Here is a 6,711-nt window from a genome sequence, read left to right as displayed (position 1 = left end):
GCTCATGGTGCGCTCGTGGCCGGTTCACTAGCTTGGTATACCCCTAAACTGGTATTTGATGACGTGACTGTATGACGAATATAAATGAGAGGTGGTAACATGAAAATCATGAGATGCATGTCGTGTAGGGCATGATTTACATGCCATGCTCATGGCACGTTGGCGGCAGTTTCGCTAGCTTGCTATACACCAAAATTGGTATTGCATGGCCTGACTGCGCGGCCGTTTCGCTAGCTTGACATACACCAACATTGGCATTGCGCGACGCGACTGTATGATGAACACAAATGGCAGCTGGTAACACGACAATCATGACATGCATTTCATGTACAGCATGATTTACATGCCACGCTTATGGCGCGCTCGCAGCAGTTTCCCTAGCTTAATGAACACTAATGGCAGGTGGTGACATGACAGTCATGACATGCATTTTATATGCAGCATATTTACATGCCATTCTCATGGTGCGCTCACGACCGGTTCTCTAGCTTGATATACACCAAACCGATCTTGCGTGACGCGACTGTATGACGAACATAAATGACCGATCCTAACACGCAAATCATAACATGCATGTCATGTACGGCACGATTAATATGATACGGTCTTGGTGTGCTTCCAGCCGTTTTGTTAACTGGATGTACACCAAAACTGGTATGGCATGACATGAGTGCGTGACGAACATAAAACGACAGATCATGCACTGCATATACCAGAATATACGGTTCATTATATTAAAGACTGTACATGCATGAATGCATGACAAACATGCGAAATACAGTGAACTAGATATCATGACGTGAATGAATTCATTTACCTCAAAGACAAACAAGGCGATGTATGCAGCTCTTTGCTGGCTTCTTCGCATTACATCTATTCCCACAGTGCGTGGGATCTGCCGGATTTTTTTATAAGTAAAAATATTTTTATGAATGGGAAAATTCATTAAATTTTCGCTTCTTTTGGGCTTCTTCGTGAAAGTCGCGCCGCTTTTTTTGCTTCATTTGTGATGATTATTTGCTTGTCAGCTCGGTAGCATCTGGAAACTCTGGTCGCGACTGCGGGTTGTGGTTCAACCTCACCGTTGAATATTATCCTGTAGGCGCAAGATCGGAGTCCGTGGTGGGAAGTATATTATTCAAACTTTAAAAATGTTTAATGGCCTTGTGCGTTCTCTGCCCTAAAAGTTGCTTTAGGGGCAAAGCACATTAGGGTCGAGGCATGTCCCGTGTCCGGCGAGGTGACGGCGTGTCTCAGCTTTGCATGGAGTGCGCTAGGGGCGCTGCGGTGCACAATTGCGTATCATAATTGTTACCGAACAATATAAAACACCTAGAAGCACAAAACCTTTATACTAGTCGGCGATTTCAACGTAGAAATTATAGACCTTAGGACGTAGCTTTGCCGTCGACGCTCACTGTCCGCTGTCATGGTGGTTAAAAAACCATTGCTATAGTCGAAACCAAACATATGTGTGTAGGTTAATCAAAAAAAGGTTTGCAGTAGACGAACAGCAATCGTAATTTTGACGCAACACCTACAAGCAAAAACCATCTTTACTAGTCGGCGACTTGCACGCATTATGGACTTTGGGACCGAGCTTTGTCATCGACTCTTTATGTAACATTAAATACACGAGAGGACGCTGCGGTGCAAATGCGTATGTAAGTGCGTTCCAGACCATACATTCTCTTTCTGTGACGGATGAAAGCGAACGCAAAGGGGTATTTAGACGGAGGAGAAATGCTCGGGGGAGTCGAGGGCATTGCGGATCACATGACCGCGACGTCTCGGATTAGAGAGTGGGCGTGAACCCCCCGCGCCTCCTCGAGGGAGACGGGGACCTTTTCCCCGAAAGGACGAACAATCCCCCGGCCGTGGGGGCTATAGCGAAATTTCGAGCTCTTGTTTGGCCACATTGTTGCACTTGATCCTGCAAAGAGCGGCAGCGGGTGTACAGTCTGCAGCTACATGGTCGTCTGCAGCTCGTCGTCAGCAGCTCGTCAAACGGGTGGTGCAATCCACCAGAGTAGTCTAGGTACACTGGTCTCCCCCTCCGTTCGCCTCGTCCGTGTGAGTGGGGGGCATTTGTGGATACTTCTCCTCGCGAGCTGACGTCACTAGGCACCGCCTTTATCCCCCGAGCATTTCTCCCCCGTCTGAATGCCCCTTAAGGCGCGGCATGCGGCGGCTCAACGGGAACGCCGACGACAAGCTACTACTCCAGAGGCGAGGGCGCGGGAAGCGGCGGCAAAACGCCAAAAACGACAAACGGGAGATTCACGGTTATCGAACGATCCCCAGAGTTTCGCCCACTCATAGTCCTTCAATTCGTGGATATGCGTGGATTTTTTTCAACCGCCCGGTTTAATCTAATCCCTTTGTTTGACGAGGTGCAGAAGAACGCGTATGCAACTCGTCGCGCGCACTGATGAGCGCGAGATCTGCGGTGTTAGAACTCGGCGCTTCACACGAACTTCGCACGGTTTGGGACCACTTGCGGCAACCAAAATTAATTCATTAAGACGTACTGGCGTGTTAAATTTTTCATGCTGGCATATGGCAGCGTGTATCAAACACATAGACAAAGCGTTAATGAAAACCAGCAGATAATGAAGCCAAGGCAGGCATAGAGGACGTTAATTGTACTTTTTGAAGTGTATTGTAGTAATTGTGATATAGATGTGAAGAAAATAAAGTGGACGAAAAGACAACTTACCGCCGGCAGGGACCGCACCTGCAACCTTCGGATCTGAAGGTTGCAGGTTCAAAGATATGTGCAGGGCACGCTACGTGCGCATGACGAATTGAAAAATAGAAAACTAGACTCACGAATATGTGCTAAAAAAAGTAACATGGCGTCTCGGCAAGTGAACTGCAGATTCGTTTCTTTCACTCTCGGCAGGTACAGCGCCGCAGCCTTGGAGCGCATCTGCAAGCGCCATGCCGAGCTGCTGGAAGACCTTGCGGAGTTCGTGGAGGTCAGCGTGGATGAAATCGGTGGTATTGCGCATCGCCATCTGCAAAGAACCGCCAGCTTGGACGAGTTCATGCGTATCACGGGCGTCGTCAAGCAACGGGTCGTGTGCCATCCACGTGACGACGGATGCATGCAGCTGGACGACCTGGGCGAAGTCTGCTGGCAGATGGTCAGGTGGTTCCTGATGCTCGACGACGTCGAAGAGGCCGTCACTCACCCGGACAACCTTTTAGCTGTTCCATAAGCATCGACGTCGACAAAATTGTCATGTGACTCAATAGATCAAACGTTGGCATTTCGCGAATAAATATGAAAAGAAAAAAAAACAATGCAGCTCCACTGCTGAGAAACCTGAGGAATTGCGTAGCACCGTCACGCCGCGATATACTGTCTCTACTGAATATATGTGTGCGCGGCTCTCTTGGTGCGTATTATTCGCACCGGCTTCATCTCTGTAACGAGCGTATGTTGTAAAGATGGTGGTTACTGTGTCACACAATAACGAGGCCCTGCATTTAGCTTCTGCGAAATTTTGAGTTTATTCCTATATGGTCTTCATGCTCGCTTCATTGGGGAGTTTTCTTACGATCTTGCATGAAATATATCGTAGAAAGGTTTTTAACGCGAAAGTGCATTATGCCGGGGCGCACCAAGACTTTCATGACGTATTTCCGTCACGGAAGTACGTCAGCAAAATGAATGCCACCAGAGGGCAAAGTAAAAAGAACTAAGAAAGAGTTGCGTTCACGGGAGTCGAACCCATGACTTCTCGGTCCGCAACGATGGCTGGCGGGCGTTTAACCCAGTGAGCTACCGCCAAACACATTACGGAGGGTAAGTGAACGCGCCTTTTATCTTTCACACTTTCCTCTCGCGGTGCTCTTCGATGGATGGATGGTTTCTATGAGCATCCCCTTTAAAACAGGGTGGTGACATCTGTACCACCAGGCTCGAAAAAAAAAAACGTGCCGTTGCTACGACCGTCCCATTTGGCCCGTTTCCGATACAATTTTAAGTTCGTCAACGTTTTAAAACACCGTGAGGTGGCGGCTTTAGCCAATGCCTCGCTCATAGCATCCATCCATATCGAAAAATACTCTCCGACACTCGCATGGCGGTCGCAGCGCGTTCCCCGCTCGCTATGTGAGAAGTAACGGTCAGCTCGAGGGAAACACGACGCGCGTAGCGTTTCTCTTCGCATTTCACGACGCTTTGAAGGAGTGCATATCGAGTATCAGTGTTTATTATGTGCTTGTCGATGCCATCTTTGCGCGGGATTCACCATATGCTGTGTCCACGTTGAGAACTTCAGCTACCGCAAGGGTTAAATCATGATCATGGGCGTTAGTCGTCGTTACGGAGATGTGCCACTATAGGCGCCAACGTGAGTGCAATGCGTCCACATCAAGCGGTGCTTTATCTGCCAAACAACATTAGACATTGTACAAGCTCTCATGTACCAATGCACTAGAAATAATAAACTACTTCTGTGACGACACGTTTCACTTTCGTGTTATACCAATTCCTGTAACGGAGGGATCAACCAACCATTTTTTCGCAGTCCAAGTTTGTTAATTAGCCCAATGATTCTTTTTCTTCGTAATTTGGTGCAGTGTGTAAACGACGATGTTGCATTCAACGGTTTCTGAGCTTGAAACTTCGTGCGCGGCAGATTCTTGCCTGTTCCTGTTAAATTCCTCGGCAGAATATTGCAGAGGCTATGCAGAGGCTGTGCACTCCGCTGCCTTTTAACGCGGTAGCGTTAGAGAGCTCGTGTCGCAGAAATTCCGCTGTCGGCGTCGGCACCGTTGGTTGTGAGCGAAAAATCATCCGTGAGCGAAAAATCGAGAAAGTAGCAAATAAAATAAACGATAAAATCTTCGGTCCCAATGAGGATCGAACCCGGGCCGTTCGCGTGGCAGGCAGGTGTCTTACCACAAAGCCACGATGTTGCTTGCAGCTACTTCGGACAAAAACACTACATAAATGTCATGTAGTGAAAGGAGTCTCGACGCATTTTTTTCGGCAGGTGTCACGACGAAAACGAGCCCATACGGTAGGCGCATTCGCGAGGCCATCAAACTACGTCGAAAAACGCCGGGATAGTGCAGCCATCGCCGCTAAATGCACACACGAACTTTCAAACAGCTCTAAAAATGGACAACTATGTCCATCTAGAGGAAACCATATCAAGCCAACACAGCAAACGCTAGATAATGTGCTGCCATCTGTGAGGCATTGTGAGAAATATGTCTCGACTTTTCATGGCATCCGAGAGGGCCGGCGCGCGGCGTATATCTTGGAGGCCATGCGACTCTTGCTTTAGATCGAAAGCCTGTAAAATTCGCGCGCGTGTGTGCGTGTGTGTGTGTAACAATACACATTAATAAGTATGCACTTAGTGGATGAAGTGCGCACTAGGGGCCGGATTTCGCTATCGCGTTCAACTCTTAAAGGCGAAGCTTAAGGGTCCCCCAATTTTTTCACACCATTTCTTCGCGCTGCACTTCGTGTTGTCAATCGCGAACAAGCGCAGCGATGGTTGATATTCAGCGGCTTCAAAGCAGCCCTACAACCTCTGTTATGAGCCATGCGGCATGGACCGTACGAACAACTGGCATTCGATATCAGACGCAGCGTAATCTGAGAAAGGGCATACGTAATGTGAGAAAGGACACAAATTGACATTTCAGTGGTTGCCAAGTCACTGCGGCGTGATAGGCAACGAACATGCCGAGAATGCTGCTCGGTCAGCTTTGCAAGGCGACAAGGAAAAGGCTATACCCCTTTCAAGGTCTGATGCTCCTGCCATGCCTCGAATGATCGCAAAGGACATTGCGCACGGCACACTGAATACAGCAAGTAGCCAAAACTATTGGCAACACCACCTGAACGCGTTGATACGGTTTCAAATATCAACTGGACTTCGCCGAAGAGAAGCCATTCTGCTATGCCGGTTATGGTTAAGCGTGGCTTTCACAAAGTCATTTTCGTTTCGTGTAGGGATGGCCGACAACGCTCTTTGCGACATCTGCGGTACCCAGGAGACTTTGCAGCATATCTTCTGCGACTGCCCTGTCCACGCTGTGCAGAGAGAATCGCTCGCAATCACTCGCTCGCCTTGGCAACAGACCGATGCCGCTGGTAACTATCGTCCAATGTCTTCCGGAAAAGTCGTCGAGAATTCAAGCAACCAAGGTGGTGGTGGTAACAACTTTATTCAGAACTCCGGCAAATTCGTGGCCTGGGCCTAGGTCGCCCACGCATTGTCAAAATTATTAAGGACAGCAGATTTGCACGAGCGGCTGTAGACTTGTAGTGATGCCGCATACCGCACAAGACTGCCGCTCTGCTCCGTGACGTTGTGTGTGTGCGTGCGCCCTCTCTCTTTCTTTACTCTTCTCTTATTATCCACCATCCCTCTCCCCTGTGCAGGGTAGCCAACCGGTTATGCTAAACTGGTCAAAACTTCCTCTTTCTTGTTTTCCTTCCTTTCCCTGGATGGCGGAGGCTATCGGCATCTCTGGTGTGTGATGCCAGTCTTCTCATATGGTTCCTGTAACTAGGGAACCACCCCGTCTGGTGCATGCGTGCACCACCAATATAGTTTGCTCTCAATAAAAGTTCATTTATCACCATCATCTTCTCGTCGCTTGTCAGCAAAAAGAGCCAAGCAAAAAAGCAAAATATTGTCAGCAACAAGAGCCAAGCTCCAGTTGGCCCCATTGGCT

Source organism: Rhipicephalus sanguineus, chromosome 2, assembly GCF_013339695.2.
Source record: "Rhipicephalus sanguineus isolate Rsan-2018 chromosome 2, BIME_Rsan_1.4, whole genome shotgun sequence".
In the NCBI taxonomy this organism is placed as follows: Eukaryota; Metazoa; Arthropoda; class Arachnida; order Ixodida; family Ixodidae; genus Rhipicephalus; species Rhipicephalus sanguineus.
The sequence above is the reverse complement of the archived record's forward strand: the minus strand, read 5'-3'. Positions refer to the sequence as shown.